Below are 20691 nucleotides of genomic sequence, written 5' to 3' on the forward strand. Positions count from 1 at the left end.
TAGGAATTCACGATGGTCCTGAGCTAGCTGGATGCTGTGAGATCTCTAGGTGTGGCTCTCAGACAGCAAAGGAAGAAAAATGCTAGAAAATGAGGGGGAGACAAAGGGGTCTCCAAAACTGGCCCCTTGAACTCTGAGGTCAGCTAAGCATCAGACTTTAATGTCCAGCCAATCTTTCTCTCCAACATTCCAAAAAGTAGTTTTATGTAAACCTGTCTGTGCATTTGTGTACATACGATCAATATCAAATATAAACCATCTGAAAGGGTGGAAGAAAACATCTTTTCTTGGTGATAAAATTAATAAGTCAATCAAAAATAAGGTTGAGAGACTCTGATCAGGAGTGGTTTAGACTATAATGGGAATAAAATCTCTAGCCTGTCCAATCTGAGATACATTAGAAAATTTTTGAAAAGGTAACCTAAGAAATCTGGCTTTTCATATCATGACAGGTTATTATTCCCATGTGACAGCCCTACAGACCAGCTCCAAATAGTTAAAATACATGCCTTTAAGTAATGCAGAGCCTGCTATTCTACCACTAACTTTTTAAAGGAATATAGATATGTCCCAATTGAAATCATGTACATCACTTAGAGAAAATATTAGAGATTGTACTCTTGACATGGGTTTTCTAAATTACACAGTAGACGTATTGTCCCAATTCATTGCTATTTGAGTGGAAGTTACTGTGCTAAGAAACTACACTATGCAATAAATTATAATTGGATATTATTTTTCAGAGGTCCATTTTCTTTTTTTTTTTTTTTGACAGGCAGAGTGGACAGTGAGAAAGGTCTTCCTTTGCCGTTGGTTCACCCTCCAATGGCCGCTGCGGCCAGTGCACTTCACTGACTCGAAGGCAGGAGCCAGGTGTTTCTCTTGGTCTTCCATGGGGTGCAGGGCCCAAGGACCTGGGCCATCCTCCACTGCACTCCCGGGCCATAGCAGAGAGCTGGCCTGGAAGAGGGGCAACCGGGACAGAATCTGGCACCCCGACCGGGACTAGAATCTGGTGTGCCGGCGCCGCTAGGTGGAGGATTAGCCTGTTGAGCCACGGCGCTGGCCAGAGGTCCATTTTCTTATTTGTGCATTAGTCCTTACCCTCTTTTAAGCATGTAATGAACTATTTGTTATACTTTAAAAAAACAACAAGTGATAGAAATAGGAATGGACTTCCAAAATATTTTATGGTAGCCAACAGCATAAAATAACAATTAATACCTTTTAAAATCCTCTTAAATTTCTATTATAAAATGTTTATTCATAATAAGATGGGGTCAGAGTGTTTCTAAGGTAGAAGACAGTTCAATACACTTCTCAACTAGCTCTGTCTTTAGTAATATGGTTCCCTTTGCATTTTTGTTAAATATGGTGCTTTAATCTTAGGATAAAGTTATTCTTTTCCTGTCTTTCATTTCTGTTCCTTTACTCCTCCATTGTTGCCATACTCTTGGCACTCTCACCATCTTGCCTGAACACCACCGAATTCCTCTTTTCTGATTTTATAATAATATTTCCCTGACCCTACTGAAGAATAAACAAATAGATGACAAATCAGATTTGATTGTTTTTTTTTAAATCTTTATAGTTTTGTTTGGGATTATCATATTTTAAAGTTTTATTTAACCACATTGAAATTTGTAAGAAAATTACATGTAAATATAATTGAGCTTTCTTTCATGAAACTGGATGATCTCTATCAAAATCCTACAGGAGTAGGCATTTGATGCAGTTGTTACCATGTTACTTGGGATGCCTGCATTCCATATCAGTGTGCCTGAGTTCAAATCCTGACTCTACTTCCAATTCCAGTTTCCTGCTAATGCACACTCTGAGAGGCAGCGTATACTGGCTCAAGTATTTGATCTTTGCTGTTCATGTGGGAGACCCAGGTTGAATTTGGGCTTGTAGGACGTGTTCCAGAGGATTAAGGAACAAAGGATGTCTCTCTCTCTCTCTCTCTCTCTGTGTGTGTGTGTATGCACACGCGCATGTGTACATGTGTGTTTCTCTCTCTCTTTACCTTTCAAATAAACAAAAAATTTAAAATAAAGTTTTTCAAAAACCTATATAGGTAGTATTTCACCCCAGCATTATAACATCCAAGTCAGGTTGAGGCTGTATTTTCTACACTATTCCAACTAGATTTATGGATAAAGTGGTTTAAAATCTAATGTTATCAAAGATTTTTTTTCTTTTAACATGGCACTAACTTTCAGATTGAAAATAAAATAGAAGTTTTTATTAATCTTTTCAACTTAGCAGATGTTGTAGTGGCTATAGTGATAATGTTAGCAATCTGGTATTAAGGTTTAGGAAGCTTGTCTTGGGAGATAATTGATAGGGACTTTTATAAATACTCCATTAAGTTCCCTGAGAAAATGAATTGACATGCTAGGCCCATCACCCTGTTTTTGGTTTAACTCACAAAACTTATCTTTTTCATTTCTCCTACACAGTCACAAAATTTTCAAAGAAGAGTTTTGTTGATTTTCCCAATTCTCTCAAACTTCACAATATTAAATCACTGTCCTATTTGCATATGAATACCTCCTAACAGTATTCCTTTTTAAAGATACTGTGGTGGTATCTATCAGGCCTGGGAACTAAGCCAAATAACAGTCTCTGAAGATGGCCTTCTTTGGTACCTAATCAGAAGCATCAATGCCATGACAGCAGCTCCGCTGAGAATCCTGTCAGATTTCATTTATTTAAATACATTGGATAAGTGAGTCCACGGAAAAGTGCTTTGCAATAACTACTTTCTCCATTTTTCTTTGGGTTGGCACAATGACTTTATAATTGGAGTATAAACTGGTTAATAAATATTCAGGCTGAATATATGATGCAATTTCATCCACCCTTATTTGGTTACTGTGAACCATCTTCTCCAAGGCCAATTTGAGTTATATTTCATAGCTTTGCAAACCAGTATTGTCCACAGAAAGAGCTCCATTCACCCTAATGACACTAACCAAGACCATTCACTCTCCCTCCCAAGCCTTTCCAATTTCGTCTAATAGGCTACCACAAATGATATTTCTTTGAGGATTAGAAATTATATGGTTCTAGTCACAAGATTCATTTCACATTCTGGAGCATATCTCATTGGAACATCAAAGGTTACAAAATGTGACACAGCAAATTATTCTCCCTGGAACCACAGGTCTCATGGAGCAACCTCTGAACACGAAAAGCAGCAAAAATGCCAGGCGAAAACCCCACCCATTCAAAGATTATGCTAATCAAGTTGTTGAGCTGTGACAACTAATAAACAAATATATCCCTGCGTACTAATGTAGAAATTTACAATGCATAAAATAAGTACATAAATAGTTGGAAATGATTTCCTGCTAGTATTAATTAAGAAGTGCTTCACGATAGCCAATCTGAAGCAGGGCTTTGGGCCTAAATAGGTAGTTTGGCAGGATAAATGAATGGAAGTCATTTCAACCAATTAAGACACTGCACGGGAGATGCCTGGGTCCAAGTCCCAGTTAGTTCCTCTTGCAATTCAAGCTTCCTACTGATGCTCATCCTGGAAAGCCCAGTACTTGAATGCATATGGGAGTCACAAATTGAGTTTCTGGCTCCTGGCTTCAGTTTCCATCTATTCCTAGGTTTGCGGATGAACCAGCAAAGAGATCTCTTTCTGCCTGTCCAGCCTCTCTCTCTGACTTTCAAAAAAGAAATGAAAATAAGGGGGCCCTATTGTGGAGCCACCACCTGCAATGTGATCCAGCTCCCAGCCAATGTACCTGTGAGAAGCAGCAGAGGATGGCTCAAGTCCTTGGGCACCTGCACCCATGTGGGAGATCCAGATGAACCTCCTGGTTCCTAGCTTTAGCCTGGCCCAGCCCTAGCCATTGGAGCCTTTTGGGGAGAGAATCAGAAGATGGAAGATTCTCTCTCTCTCTTTCTCTCCCCCCTTCCTCTCCCTCTCCCCATCTCTTTCCCTCTTCCTCTCCCTCTCCCCCTCTCTCTCTGTATCTCTGCCTTCCAAATAAATAAAATAAATCTTAGAAAAGAAAAGAAATGACATTTTTAATTATTTTTTTTAAATATAGGGGTTGGGCCTGTGGCACAGTGTGTTAGGCTAGCACCTGTGGCATCCTATGTAAGTGCTGGTTAGAGTCCTTGCTGCTCCACCTATGATCTAGCTCCCAGTTAATGTGCCTGGGAAGGCAGCAGAAAAATGACCCAAGTAATTGGGCACCTGTCACCCAAGTGGGAGACCCGGATGGAGTTTCAGACTCCTGGCTTTAGGGTAGTCCAGCCCTGGTTATTGCAGCCATTTGAGGAGTGAACCAATAAATGGAAGACTTCTATCTTCCTCCAACTCTGCCTTTCCATTAAAAAAAAAAAAAAAACTTTTTTTAAATTTTTAAAAATAATGAAAAACTCAGACACAATGAAACATAAAGAAAGTTGGTTTGCATTTCCCTCTATTCTAAAAAAAATCACCTTCTAGTTAAATTTATTAGAAGAAGGATTCAAAAATATTATTCCTGGAAGCTGAATATTTTGCTAAAAAAATCATCTTGAAGTCATACTTAATAAAAGATGGATTCAGAGAGCTTATTTCCTGGAAAGTAAATATTTTGCTCTGTGTCGGACATCTTGCTGCACAGGAAAGTACCAGATGGTAGCAGGTGAGTGTGGGTAATCAAGAGTTGAAGATACATGTATTTTAACAATGCAACCTCTCGACTAAGAAGGCAACAAACAACAAGCGATGGGAAATAGCTAAGTGTCTACTATGTGTCTCTCTCCGTATTATGTGCTTTGTTGATATCATCTCATTGAATATTTAAGGCCTATTTTAAATGTTTTCCAAATTTTCCTATCTTGACTCCTCATACTTCTAAAAAAAATCAGACTCCTAAAAGTAACCGTAGCTATGAGTACCAGTCAGAAGCCATTATAGTTTGTTAAATTCCACCTATAAACATATCAGAAGATTCAGGAGATCTAGAAAAACTAAGCTTGTCATCAAAAATCAAAACATATAAAAGGGACATTTTGCTCCTTTTACGCCATGCAGCGTTCTTATTATTTGGAAACTTTGAGCTTTCAAAGTGAGTAGTATTCAGTCAACGTGAATAGCCATAATGAAAGTACCTGATCCAAAAACATTCACAAAAATCCTACTTGCAGATATTTGTCACCCATGAGCACACTGGTAGTACTCTGCAGCTACAAAATCGCATTTTGTGAAGCCTTCACACTATTCCGTTGTTATTGAGGGTTCACAATTATGCATTGATACTGTATTTTATACTACCTTTCCTATTTTTAAGATATTTTCTAACTTTATATAAAAACCTAAGTTTCTTTCAAGAGTATTTCTCAAAATAAAGCAAACTAATGCTACCACTCTTTGGCTCCTTTTATTTGGCAAAGACAAAGACTTACAAATTTTAGAAATCTTATATTTGTTATTGACTATATATGTATGCCTTCTTTCCACAGTGAGATTGTTAGATTGATTTGTTCAGATCTTTTGAATCATATCTCCCATGAACTACTGCTAGGAATACATACTACAGAGTAAATTTTTTTTTTGCTTAATCATAAAATGGAATTACAGAGTTTTAGATCAGCTAGGATAAAGAATTGATGTTCAGATACTGATTTGACAGTTGAGGAAATGAGGATAAACTCAATGAGGTTAAAATAATTTGATTAAGATAAATGGTACTGGCATGACTTGATTTCTTAATGACCTTACACTTTTCACACTCATCTCACCCATTTAATAAATATTTACTGAGTATTTTTTAATTTGATTGAATGAAGCCAGAATTAGAAAAAGGATGAAACTCATAGCTTTTACCTAATATGTGGAACTAGATAAAAAGGAGGAAATATAATATGATAAGTATAACATCATAGTAACTAAGAGAGTACTTCAAAAATTTCCCAGAAAATCAATTAAAAGATAAGCTTATTTTGGTGCAAAAAAAAAAAAAAAGTTCTGAAAGCCATGCTTAGTCATACACCAAAACAAAGTCTATCCTAAGCTCAGAAGATCAATTAAGGATTTCTGGAGAGAAACATCTATCATGTGAAGATGGCAGAATGAGAATAAGTTTAAAAAGTGAAGAAAGGGGCACAGGGGACCATCAATGAGAAAGGAAAGATCTGGGTTTGGTGATGGTAAGAAGGAGAAAGGATAGGATAGGTAGGCAAGGAATCTCATGAATAGCTTCACAGCCTTACTAGTAAGTTTACAATACATGCTTTAAGATCCACGATCAGATTTTAAGTAGGAAGATGTCATCAGATTTTTCTCTTATAATGATAATGTTTACCAAGATGCAGATAATGGATGGAGAAGAGGAGGCTTATACCACTCAGACCAAGAGACTAGTTAGGAATATTGCAGAAATACATACAAGGAACAGTAGTAGCTTTCATTCCCATTTGAAAAGGAGTAAGCCCTCTTCAGTATTTTGTATTTTTCCTTCCTTATTGCATCTATATTGCCAGGATAAGAAAGGAAAAAAAAAAGAACGTGTTTATCTTTGAGAAGTATACCTTGGCAAGAAAGAATTTTACATTGTAGAGATTGAGATTACAAACCTTAATTATTGAAATGGTTCATTGCAACCCACTGATGGGGCAGAACTCAGCTTTGGTTTTGAAAACCAATAGTCTCAAACAGAATAGATCATATTTGAAATGCCAGTGCAGCTATTTCAGCCATGAATAGTCATGGCTTAATTCAAAATAGGAAGGAATTTTAAAATAAGCCTTCTTGAAGCTCAAAATACTCGAATAGTCTATTTATTTGAAGACTTCCTCTTCAATTGTAAAAGCAAGTGCCAAAATATCAGCCAAGCTCTTGGCTTCTCTGCCAATTCTGACTAGTTTTGTGGTTGTGCACTTGCTCCGTTGCCAACCTAATTTTTAAAATTATTATGATTGCTCAACACTCGCAAGAAATGCCAAAGGGGGAAAATAAGATCAAACAATGTGATTGCATTTTAGTTCACACTCATCCATTACATAAGCAAGAGAACGAAATCATGGTCTTTTAAGAAAAAGGAGTATGCATTTAGTTGAAAGTAATCCATACATTTTGTTTCTAGAATTAATCTGCACAAAATTTAATTCCCATAATTCAGTGTGGTGATGATTTCTCAAAAAAATAATATGTCTAAAATTAAAGAAAACATTTAAATATTATATATAGCTTTAGGAATAACACTGAAGTTTGTATTTTATGTACATTATGAAAATAATTGCTGAGCCAAGAAGAATTTGCTGAGATACTTATTTTACAGGTGTCAATCTTTTATTTAAACATCTTTTTCATTTGATAATAATTATTCTTCAATCCTTTTTTTTAGATTTATTTTATTTATTTGAAAGACAGAGTTACAGAGAGAGGTAGAGACAGAGAGAGAGATCTCCCATCTTCTGGTTCACTCCCCAAATGGCCGCACCGGCCGGAACTGCACCAATCTGAAACCAGGAGCCAGGAGCTTCTTCCAGGTCTCCCACGTGGGTGCAGGCCCAAGGACTTGGGCCATCTTCCACTGCTATCCCAGGCCATAGCAGAGAGCTGGATGGGAAGAGGAGCAGGTGGGACTAGAATCAGCACCCATATGGGATACAGCATTACAGGCCAGGGCGTTAACCTGCTGTGCCACAGCACTAGCCCCTCAATCCTTTATTTTCTAAACTCGCATCAATAAAACTAAAGAAATGATCCTATTACAAATGAAAAGTAACAGTTTATTTTAGACTCAACAAGATAAGGCATCTGAATATAATTGGCATGGCTTTTTTGTTGTTGTAGTGAACTCCATGAATTTGTTGCTCCCCACTTTTACTCACTCATCTTCTCTTATGTATTTGGGGTTACATCCCCCTCTGACCTGGGCCCTAGTGCCCTACACACAACTAGCATATTCAAATTACTTTTGTGCAAACAATGCTGCCTTCTGACTGAAAAACCCAAAACCACCAAAGGCCTAGATTACAAATGACCTTCTTTGTGCAAACTCTGATAGTTCCAAGAATTAATTAGCCTCTTCTTTATGCTGTCATTGTACTTTCTTACTATAACTTTTGATTATTTGATTACAGGCTCACAAATATATAAATGCAAAATATCATATTTTAATTTGCTGTCTTTTTTCATATCCCCAGTATACTCTGAAAGGATGTTAGTGATTAGAAAGTTAGACTTATTGATTAATAGACTAGAAATGTATATATGTTAATACACAAATAACACTGATATATATATATATGTATATATATATGACAGTCATAAATTCCTTTTTAATTTATAAAAATGGAAGCACTATTCTCTGCAGTAGACTGCCTGTTCTGCTTAGAACCCTGAAACTCAGGTCAGTGGGGATGTTGTCCTGAATAATGTGATCATAAATAATATGACAAATATGCTATTATAATGTTTTAATAAATCTTTTTTTTTTTGACAGGCAGAGTGGATAGTGAGAGAGAGAGAGACAGAGAGAAAGGTCTTCCTTTTTGCCGTTGGTTCACCCTCCAATGGCTGCTGCGGCCGGCGCATCTCGCTGATCGGAAGCCTGGAGCCAGGTGCTTCTCCTGGTCTCCCATGCGGGTGCAGGGCCCAAGGACTTGGGCCATCCTCCACTGCCTTCCCGGGCCATAGCAGAGAGCTGGCCTGGAAGAGGGGCAACCAGGATAGAATCCGGCGCCCCAACCGGGACTAGAACCCGGTGTGCCGGTGCCGCAAGGCGGAGGATTAGCCTGTTAAGCCACGGCGCCGGCCCAATGTTTTAATTCTACATATTTAACAACTAAAGGTGTCAAAATATAGGAGTTTATATTACCCAGAAAATAGTATGTTTAAGAATAATCTATAAGTATGTCTTCTAAAATATACTCAGGATTACATAGAACATAAAATTATCAAAAACAAGTTTTTCAGTGTTGAATTCAGGAGCGTACATTGATAACCTAGCAACAGCACTGCACCAGGCAAAACATGGGCAATACAAACAGGGATTTTATTGGTCCCTACTCAGAGTGTTCTTATGCACTGGGGTGGACAAGAACTAGAATCAATAAATACAGTCCGGAGGAAGCGATGTTAAGTGGAGATACGTCCAAAGCACAGTGAGGCTGAAAAGATGACAATAGCAAACTCCACCTGGAGAAGTCAGAGAAAATGTCCAGTGCTGGATGGAAGTGAACCGGAAAGATGAGATGAGAAGAGCACAACAGGAGCTGGAACTGTGCACAGAGGTACAGAGACTTGAAAACCTCAATAAAGCACCTGCCTCAGGTTAAAGGTGACTCAACCTTAAGGAACAGATTGGAAGAAATGGAGAGATGGATCCAGAGAAACATGCAGAGGTCATATCTCCACCAGAAAACTCCTTGGACTGTATCTTACAAGAAAGAAGTGGGGACTGAGACATGGAGGAGAGAGACTAGAGTGGGCTGTACTTGGGCTCTAAGGCAGAGATCTGAGCACATTTTTGGAAATGCGTTCATAAGTCTAGAAACACTGAAACCACTCCATTTAGAGAATATTACTCCATTTTAGGCTTCATTTTTTCAACTTAATCATCAAACATATGTTGAATACTGATGATGAAGCATATATAATTTTAAGAAATATAGAGTTGTGTAAAATGTACAAGGTACAACTAACTACCATACTCTAAGACTTCTAACAATAATGTAGAAAGCATATGGATAGGTATTAAACCACAGTACAATTAAGTGATATGAGACTGCATTCACAGAGAAATTTTACTAAGTACCACTCTGTGTCCTGTATAAACATTTGGAATTTAAATAAAATGACTCAGAGCTTACTAAATTAGATGTAGAGAGCAATTTTGAAGTGATTGCAATATTTGAATTCATCCTTGAGAACTGCATTATATAAGGTCAGGAAAATAATATGTTTCCTTCCCACACATAAAACTTGCACAAATATTCTCATGGATTAACAAAATAAAATGAGATTTTTTCTATCATATGCATTTACTTTATATATTATCAGCACTTCTTAAATAAATTTAAGGTAATCTAAGAAAAGTAAGTGGTAAACCACATGCAATTCATTTATAAAACTATCCATATTGCACACAGAAACTATACTCAACATTTAGAATACAAAATAATTCAATATTCAACATTAGTGTTATCCACACAGGAGAAATATAAAAGGAATTTAAACTGGAGAAACCCAAAAGAGTCTAACTTCTGCATTTTCAATTTTTGACATGTAATTTTTCAAACCTTACAATCCTTTAATATAGCTATTTATATTCTATTTCTTTCCTAAATTTAACTATGCTTCTCCCATATGAGACTCAGAATGCTGACCTATAAAAGCAAAGAGAAACTCCAAATATATAGTATGGAAATGATAGAGGTTCATGATGCACTAGGCTATTATTCAGGCTGAAAATAAATTGGTTTTCTTTAAGAAGAAAACCCTTTTTTAAAGATATGATGTGCCAAGATCTGCTTGTTGTCTTTCCTTGCACATTCCTCTTCTCTCAAGAGCTGAACCACTTTTCACTTCTGAGTCTGGAATCAGTCTCATCCATTGGAATGAAGAGTTATTTTCAAGGCTCTCCAACCCACATCCAGTTTGTTGATTCAGCTCTGTTGATGGCTGGGTGACTTTAAAATGGCAATGCTTTCCTATTCTACAAGCCAGGATCCACCTCATATACTTTGAGATTCAGCGACCGACCCATGTTACTCTCAACTCCCTGCCTCTGTGGAATGGAATCTTGTCTCTAAACTCCAGCCCCAGGCTTGGGACCTTGCTGCCAGGGATAAATGCCCCCGTGCAGATATGTTGCTGGCTTGCCTGGCTGTCTGATCTCAGCTTACCGTCTGCTCTGGAATTCCTCCTCAATGAGACCTCATTGTCTACCTCAACACTCACTGCTTCTTGGAGATCTGACAACCCAGCTATTTTGCATTACTGCTCATCGCCCATGATAATGATTATCCCTGTGATCCTCAGGTACACAAGAGTGAATGTTCTGAAATCCGCCTGCCAATGTTGTTTCCAGAAAGAACTCACAGAAAGAAAATCATAAGACCACTCAAGACCACTCCCTTCCTCTTCCCACTCTGTTCTTTCAAAACTTGCCACATTTAATACAGTGTTAGCACTGTAAATTGTTGTGTTGGCTTTCTTATAGTGTAATTCACTCAACTCATAGTATCTTTAATTGGTCAAAAACCAAGAAAGTAATGTCCAAATTGTGTGGGTTTTTTTTTTCAACCTAATATTGTTCCAAAAAAAAAAATAATAAGGACCAAATCCTACTGCCTCTGAAAATACTCTTATTATGGAATCTCTCATAAATCCACAAGCAAGGAAAGAACTAGTCACCAGAAGATTTTTCCCAAGACTTGATGAAAGTGCTAGATCACTAGTGAGGCATAGGAATATCATCCCTTAATAGTAAGTTTGCAAAAGCATGGAGGCCACACAATTTTCAGGTAAACTCAGACTTATAGGGGTGGAGGGGAATCACAAGTCTCTCAATTTCCTTGTGAAAAGACACAGATTAAGTGTAACTCTGTTTGCAGGAAGTGTCTATGCTTCAGTTTGCTCTGAGAACCACCTGGGGAGCAGTGGAGAAGTCTCCCCTGCACATCCTCTAGTGAGGCTTGTTTAATGAAGTCGGAAAAATAGACTCCCATAAACACATAAGTACCTAGACAAAAACTTAGTACTCTCAGGATTTTAAAAATGCCATTGGTAATGCCTTCCTCATGACTAAACAAACCTAAAAGCATGGCTCTTTCTTTTCTTCTGACCATAGCAAGACATCATATTTTGGTTGGTTTGGGTGTTATCTGAAATGAGATGTGAGGCTGTTTTCCACAGGCAGGTTTTGGCAATTCTTGGAGGAATCTGTTGGCTCTATATCTACACTCTGTGCTTCCTGCTTATAAAGGCGCCTGGCAGACTGAGAATGCTAAGCCATGCAGGAGGCCTGGGTACGGTGGAGAAGTGGCTGGGCAACATTTCATCATCACAAGAGCTGTGATGCCGGGGAAGCTGCTTGTCAGGAAGGAATCCATAGCCTCAGCACTTTGCATAATGCCACACACACTGTGAATCCTCAAGTTCCAGCAAGGAATATGAATTGGCTTAAAAAATAACATGAAAATGTGGAGGATTAATAAACATGGTTTCCAAGAGAATTTCATAGGAAACATGAAAATGACATGTTCTTTGTGTACAGTAAATAAATAGTATAGGAAACAGCTTTACTAAGCTAAACAGTATTTGGAAATGCTCCTAATCCTGGCAGGTTAATGGCCACCTTTTTGAAGAAATATCTCACTTCAGTTAAACTATCACTGGTTAATTGATTTCAATCCTTTTCACTGTCTGTTACTTTAAAAATACATGACAAAATGTGGTTACGTTAACTGTGGGGAAAAACATTTTCCACCACCATCAGATATTATAAATAATTATCAGTATTGCAAGCAATGATTATATGCCAAAATTATGCATACCACCTGAGATCACAGTTCTTGTTTTTGCTGAATATTCATTACCAGGGTCTAAAAAAGAGATCTGAATGACAAAACCACTACATCTATCATCTATCTATCATCTTTCGTCTACCTAATGTGTTATTGCTTAATACTTCTCAACATATCCCTATCCATTTTATAGTCATGTAGTGAGTCCTTACTACATGCTAGCCATTGTGCTACCTGTGGGGCTTGCAAAAATGAATGAACTAAGCAGCTTAGAGTTTTTACATCATAGTTACCAAAATTGGGATCTGTACACAAGTTTAGGAAGTTTCAAGATTTATATCCAAATACTTGAAAATTATTAATAATAAATAATAGCAGCACAGTAAAAAATAATGTCCCTCAGGAAGTCCCCGATACATCTTATGTGTATGACCAGATGACACTTTACTCATATGTCTCAATAAAGTGAAATCAGAAATATTCTAAATCTTTCTTTTTCTACATTTTGGCCAAGAAAGATCAAGATTTCTATAGACTGGTAAGTAGATGAACATTTTACCCTTTTCGATTTTTATTAATAAACTAAGTAAACCTGAGATAATGTTTAAGTGAAACAAAGTTTCCATCCATGAAGAATTTCTCCCTAGTTTAGCATAGTACTGAGTTGTATTCAGGACCAGGCCTATTCATCATATAACAACACCAAAGACCAAACTCCTAATTATCCTGCAGTGAATGGCTAAAATATCTTAAGAATGAATACAGTTTTAGTAGGGTGAAAGATGTTTCTCTGACTGAAAGAGCTGCTAGCTCTTCATTTTTTCTAATTTTAATCTTTCTATTTTATGGCAAGACATTAACTAATACCCTTTTATGAAATGAATGCCTTGATGCTAATTACTAAGCAAATCATTTATTGTAATAGAGTTAAGCAATTTAACACCTTCCAGTTACTTTCCAGAACAAATGTATAATCGTTATTCTTTTTCAATGCATTGGTGGAAGTACATAAAAGCTCCTGGAAATTGTTCATTTTGCTTACATGAAGCTGTAAGCTCAGTTAATTACAAGTCATTGTCTTGCTGTTATTTTTTCATACAATTTCTTTCAACATTTATTTAGCAAGAACCATATACACTTGAGTGAAATTAAAGAAAGACAGACTCAACAGTAATTGGGAAAGGGCACACTGAAGAAGTCCTATGTTTCTCAGTCCTGTAACATCTTTTATTTGCCTCTAGATACTGTGTAATATATGAGATATGTCTTCCTGGACCACCTCTCTGCATTGCTCAAGATACACGTATCATATCCTCCATCTCCTCTTTCACCAAATCTTGCTGCTCTCACAATTCACATATTATGGTTTGAATGTCCTCACGCCCCACCCCCCCAAAAAAAAATCCATTTGTAATTGAATCCCCATTGTGAGGTACTAAGAATTGGGACTAGGGCAAAGCCTTAATGGCATTGGGCAAAGCAGTTAAGACATCCTTCACCCCATGTCACTGTCCGGGATTGATGCTTGGCGCTGCTCCTGTCTCCAGCTTCCTGCTAATGAGGACCCAGAGAGGCAGCAGTGATGGCTCAAATGACTGTATTCCTGCCACATACGTGGGAGACTTGAGTTACTGGCTCCAGAGCTTAGTCACTGGCTAGGGCCATGGCAGGCATTTGGGGAAAGAACCAGTGGATAGGAGCTCTGAGTTTTTCTTTCTGTGTGTCTCTCCGCCTCTCAAGTTAATAAACACTTTAAAACAAAATCGGATTAATGAATTAATGTTATGAATTAATGCTAATGGGATAATGGGTTATCTTGAGATTGGGTCATTTATAAAAGTCCCTTTGGCTGTTCTTGCTTGTGCTCCTCTCACCAGATGGTGAATACTACACCAACCCTGCAGAGTCCTCACCAGAGATTAGGTCTTCAGCAGTTGCAGTCCCTTGACTTTGGACTGTTCAGCCTCAGAACTGTAAACTGAACAGATTTTATTCTTAATGATTGCCCTAGTTTGTGCTATTGAATTTTAGCAACAGAAAACCAATTAAGATACCATATCACACGCCACTTGGAAAATGAACAGATGAAAGAATGAATTAATGAATGGATTGATGGATAAAAACCAAAGCATTTATTTATTAAATAACATTTATCAAATTAATTTATTAATGAGAGGAAATACATGAAATTAAACATTTAATCATTTTCTTCTAATTATGAGGAGTAGCATAGACTTGTAGTCTAACCACAAATTCTTCTCTTTGACAGTGACTGTTTTTATAGATCTTGTACAACTAAGTGGTATATTTATAGTGTGGTAGGAGCAATTATTAAATATTGAAGAATTTTGAAGCCAATTGCTAAAATAGAAGTAGTTTTAAATCAATCATGTTGGCATTTATAGCATGGAAATCAATAAACACCAGAAATCAGGGTTCTTTTTCCATTCTACCTTTTTCTTTGCTCCTCCCTCTCCCTCTTACCCTCCCTCTCCCTCTCCTGCCCACTCCTGAGAGCCTGTTTCTCAGCATACCATTGCTAAGTCCTTCACCAAACTCTGACACAGAAATAAGTATTCCCAATGTTTCAGATTTCCCTAGTAACTTGCTCATGATATACCATTCACATTTACCATGCAAAATCATTTTATCAACTCTACATCACAATTATATGTTTATTAAGAGTGTTAATAATTGTTGTAAGTTAGTATGTTCAAACACAGTTCTCTTCAAATGTCACTGAATCTAGTAAACAAGCCAGATCCTTCCTATGTATACATGATTATTTTAGCCTTCAGTGAAGTCTCTTAGTCTTGGGTTTCCAGGGTGAAAGACTCTATTTATTTTAGCCTGCTTCTAATACTGTTCTTCTTCTCAGCTCTTTTTAGGCACTTATCTCTGGAACTGTTCCAGCTCAGTCCTTGCTTAAATCAGATCCACTGCGGTATCTTACTTGTAGGGGAAAATATCTGCACATAACCACAACAGAAAGATTTCCTTTACTCATTTGTCCTTACTCAGGAATAATGTCCACACTTGAGCAGGAAATAACAACAGCGAAACCTAAGGCTTCACAACAGGCAATGAAAACATCACACCATATGAAAGGGATCGGTGGTTGAGCTAATGTTAGCTCTGAAAAGAACTGGTAAGAAAAGATTCTTAATTTCAGATCTGTGGGAGAAAAATAGTGCTAACATAAAAGGATGGAAATCAATCCTTTTCTAATTTTCCAGGGAGTCTTTTTTGTTTGTTTGTTTAGAATTGGGTATACATTTCAATTTCTATTATTTTATATGACCAATGAAAATATGGTCATTCCAGAAAATTAATATAACCAGTGTAAGATTAGCTTTGTCTTTGAAGAATTTGCTGATTAATATCTATAGTACACTTGATGAAGGCAGATGAAGACAAGTACACAAAGCTACACAATATGGGTAAAGTCAGGGAAAAGCCCAATTTTGAATTTCTTACTAAATTTCTTGAGATTTTCAGTGAAATGTTTGTCTTTTACAAAGTAGGGTAGATGATACTGCAAGAAAGATTTAATGAACAAATTTAGAAAATTCTGTACAACAGAAAGGCAAACTGATATCTCAAACTATTCAATTTATCAATATATAGAGGTTATAGAATGCAGTGCTTTTCAAAATGCATTTGAACATGACAGTTTCTCTGTACATCCTCTTAGTTTGGGAAATGCAGCTGAAATTGTAAAGTTTGCTACCAGTCTGCTAATACTTTTTTTTTTCTTGATTCCATTTTGGTACTTAATATGAAATGTGGATCTGAATGAGGTTTCTTTCTACTCTTAGGCTGAGAAAACATGATATGCAAGTGTATTTCTTGATTTTTGACCCATTCTAAATTGTAGATAAGTTATGGTTCTGAGCATTCAATTGGCCATTTATTTTTCTGAGCTATTAAGTGGATCAATGTATTTCCCTAAAGGCAAATATTCTATTTCTGACAATATAATCTACCTAAAATATTGATGAAAATGTTCAGATAAACAAGTCATGTGAAACAGAATTGATTAAATTGGGTCATTTTCACTGGTTTTGTATCTTAATATACCTCTCATCTAAAAGGAAAGCTATAGAATGATGTTAAATAAAAAATGTCATTCCATAATTCCTGCATTCACATGCTTTCAGAACATGAAGGAAACATTCACCTTGTACAAGAGAGTCAGATTCTCATTAAAATGTATTTTTATTAAAATGCTATTTTCTAAATATTTACCAACACTAATAGATAGACCTACATGTTCCATAAGAAATACTTTTTCTTCTTCACTGTATAGGTAGTAGACTTCCATAATTTTAGGACACTCTTACAAGTCGTGACTTTGGAGTTAGATTAGGGTGGATAAGTATGTCAAATACTATTTACATGGCCTTTTTCACCTTGCTCGGAATCCTTATGCATGACCCATGATTATTTAAATATTTGTTGCCTCAACTACTCCTGATAATCCATTTACTGTATGGCTCACGCTTTAAGCCCTTTGGGAGAGGATCACAGTGACTGGAAGCCTCCATGTGCCACTTCAAGGATGCCAGGAGTCACTCCTGAACACTCCATGGGGCACATTATCACAGACAGATGACTCATTTGTGATGCAGGATGGGAGGGGATGAGAGAGGCGTGGCTAAGGAGGGACACCCAGTGTAGAAATGATTATACCATGTTTCTCTAGAGGGTGACTCACAGGGAGAGTTGTTGAGCTGAAAGCATAGATGATGAAGCCTACAATGAGAAAGAAAATCTACATCGTATAGCGAGAAAATGCCCATCAGCAAATCAAATGATTTTGTGTCAGCTGTACTGATTCACCTTTAAATGGAATGATACCTAATGCTGTATTTAAGAATATTCTAAGTTGAGCATTTTGCATTTTTATATATTTCCCTAAATGTCCCTTCTCTCCATGACAAATAAGGTAAATAAATATCAATAAAAGTAGGCCAGAAGATGAGTGCTTTTGCTAAGGGCTTGGCTATCCTCCAGTTCTTGCTGCTAACTATTTTTTTTTAATTAATTTATTTTTTGGCAGGCAGAGTGGAAAGTGAGAGAGAGAGACAGAGAGAAAGGCCTTCCTTTTTCATTGGTTCACCCCACAATGGTCGCTGTGGCCAGCGCACCGCGCTGATCTGAAGCCAGGAGCCAGGTGCTTCTCCTGGTCTCCCATGGGGTGCAGGGCCCAAGGACCTGGGCCATCCTCCACTGCACTCCCGGGCCATAGCAGAGGGCTGGCCTGGAAGAGGGGCAACCAGGACAGAATCGGTGCCCCGACAGGGACTAGAACCCCGGGGTGCCGACACCGCAGGTGGAGGATTAGCCTATTGAGCCGCAGCGCTGGCCTGCTGCTAACTATTATAAGAGAATAAATAACAACAAAGTAGCTTCTCTTGTAACTGCATTAATATGAACAGAGATCATATCCTTAATATTTCTAATATTCTCTAAAGAATGGTCTTATGGGCGATGATATTTATTATATGTAACAGAGTATGTGATGTCTAAAGGTTATTTCGAAGCTGGTTCCACATGAAGCATACTTTCTCTAGTGTATTAGTGATCAATATACAGAGTAGTTTCCTAAAGACATTACTATCACGCTTTATAGCAATTCAGTTACTCATATTAAAAATACAACTAATACTGTCATTGTATTGCTTTTTTAAAAAAGTACAATATTTAAGGTTAATAACGTGATATTATAGAATACATGAAGCAAATGATTACTAATGGAAAGCAAACTAATATATGTATCATTTCACATGGTTGCTTTTTATGAGACAGGAGCAGTTAAAATCTATATATGTAACAAAAATCCCAAACACTATATTTTTTGTTACCTATGGTACTCATACTGAACATCAGATATGTAGAGTTGGTCATCCTATTTATTTGCTAATTTATATCCTCTCAACTACAGTGCCCATTTCCTCCTCCTGTCTCTATACTGCTCAGCATTGTTATACTGCTATTTTAAAAGAAATGGAAATATGCTAGAAATGGTGACCTGGTAACAACTGAAGTTTTCCCATGGCATTCCACATTTTAACAACCACTGCCAAAGTCATTACCACTTCATACTTAATTCTATAATGGAGCAGGTTATATTGCCAGGTATCTATAACTCTGTTTTATGATTTGGGTGGCTGGGTACTGGTAACAGAGCATATTTAGAGCTCTGAAATACTATAAATAGCATAATAGTTTAGAGGCCATTAGAACTAACTTGTGCTTGGATTGTGTGTTATCTTGGATAAATTTATCTTAACGAGATTCAGTATTATCATACATAAAGTAATAACACCTGTTTTAAACTTTGAGGACTGAGATAACAGATTAATAGTTTAACCATGTTATTGATTTAACAAATGCTAGCTGCCAATTAATACCAGTAGAAACAACAGCACTAACAAAAAGAAAAAGTTATACAATGGTTTCCCTTTAAATAACTCCTTCCTCTCCTACAATGCTTTTATGAATGTTTACTTCTATAAAAATCACACAATTTATTTCTTCCACCTATATAGTGTTTGCATCTATGGAAGACTGAAAGAACTGATTTCTGGTTCAGATTAAATTTTGTCTATGATTCATTAAGACAGTTCACTCTTCCTGCTCAGTCCATCCCTATTTCAAAATCCATTTATTTATATCTTCTCATGATAACCTCAGTAGAATTGAAGCATGAGTACAAAATGGAAACAAATACATCTTTGTAATCTTTGCCGTGGCAAGTTGTACATACCTGTGATAATGATAATCATCCTATAATTAAGGCGTAATTATTATAGGCCAAGGATGTACAGCTCCACTAAAGCAATGTGGAAACTATGATGACATACATTTTAGTACTAAAATTAGCACTGGCTGTATCTTCAATTTCTGTTGGCATTTTCCATTTGTCTTTATTCTTTATTTACTTAATTTTAACTCTGACTTATAATCTTACATGTAAAATATTTACCATATATTATATGATATATAATATAAATGTTGAGTAATTATGCACAACTTATTTAAGATTCAGTGTAGGTTAGTAGCATCTTTTCCCTACCTCCCACACATTGTCAAGGCCTGAGAAGAGAGGTTATAGATTGAAATCCAAGTCAATCTGATTTGATCTCTTTTTTCTTTTGTGATAAGAAATGTTACTTCCACACCGTCTTTATATTGCAATGTATTGTATTGACGTAGAGATATATGTTTATGGACTGGACCATACTACACAATTGCCCTGGAGTCTGGAAGCACACTGAGCATTGGTAGATAATTCACATAGGAAAACTTGTCCACATCCAAGGCCATATGAAGCATCCCATGGTCGCAGAACAAAGAAAGCTCTTAGGAAGTAACTATACTGCCAGTGATGACAGCTGAAAGTGTACGACTTGAGTATCTAGATGCTAGTCTATGGATGTTTCTTAAAAGGTCCTGCTGAGACAGGTTTTCTGACAAGTTGGGAACAACGGTGAAGAGGTTGTTGAATGCAGAAGCGAAGGACCTTGTGGAGGTAGACAGCCCAGAGAGGCACTGACTGCATGGGCTGGGCTCAGGAAGTCTCTCAGGAGCTCAGAAAGCCTCCCACAAGAGCTCAAATCAGCCTCAGACATCTGCTGGAGACGTCACTCCAGAGTTGGCGTTGAAGATTAACACTGCAATGGGCATATTCATCACAAATATGAGACAATTATTTTGATAAGACTAGTAGAGTTTTGAATAAGAGTGAGTAAAAGTTATGGTCCAAGATCTTATTCAGGGAAAGGGAAAGAATCAACCTTCGGCAGTACTCAGGTAGTGAAGAGGAGGGATGTTGTTTCTAATTGCGCTCCAAAGTGTTCTGTTATTCCAACATCATGCTTGAGTCATTACATTTGAATTTTATTTAATAGGAGTTGCGATATATTTTTAGATATATGAACATTATAGGGTATAGTCTAAAATTGGGAACACTCATAACTTAAAGAGTGTTCTTTTCAGGTCATTTAAAATCATAATGATATGCAGCTAAAGCACCAGACTAGGAGGCTGAAAGCTGTCCCAAGTCCTGCGCTGCTCACAGCACACCACACAGCCTGGGAAACAGGATGCAAGCAAATCACCCCACCTCCTGCCCAGGCTTATTTAGACAACAATGGTGACTTTCAACATTAAGAAATCACCAGAAAAAAAGGTTAT

General features: G+C 37.1%; 1 protein-coding gene across 1 annotated transcript in view; it reads right to left on the reverse strand.

The window, feature by feature from the left end:
• The window catches only part of SGCZ (sarcoglycan zeta), a 1230796-nt gene that overhangs the window by 1111897 nt on the left and 98208 nt on the right, over nucleotides 1-20691 (reverse strand). The gene's annotated exons all lie outside the window — the stretch shown is intronic.

This window comes from Lepus europaeus, chromosome 16 (genome assembly GCF_033115175.1).
Source record: "Lepus europaeus isolate LE1 chromosome 16, mLepTim1.pri, whole genome shotgun sequence".
NCBI lineage: Eukaryota > Metazoa > Chordata > Mammalia > Lagomorpha > Leporidae > Lepus > Lepus europaeus.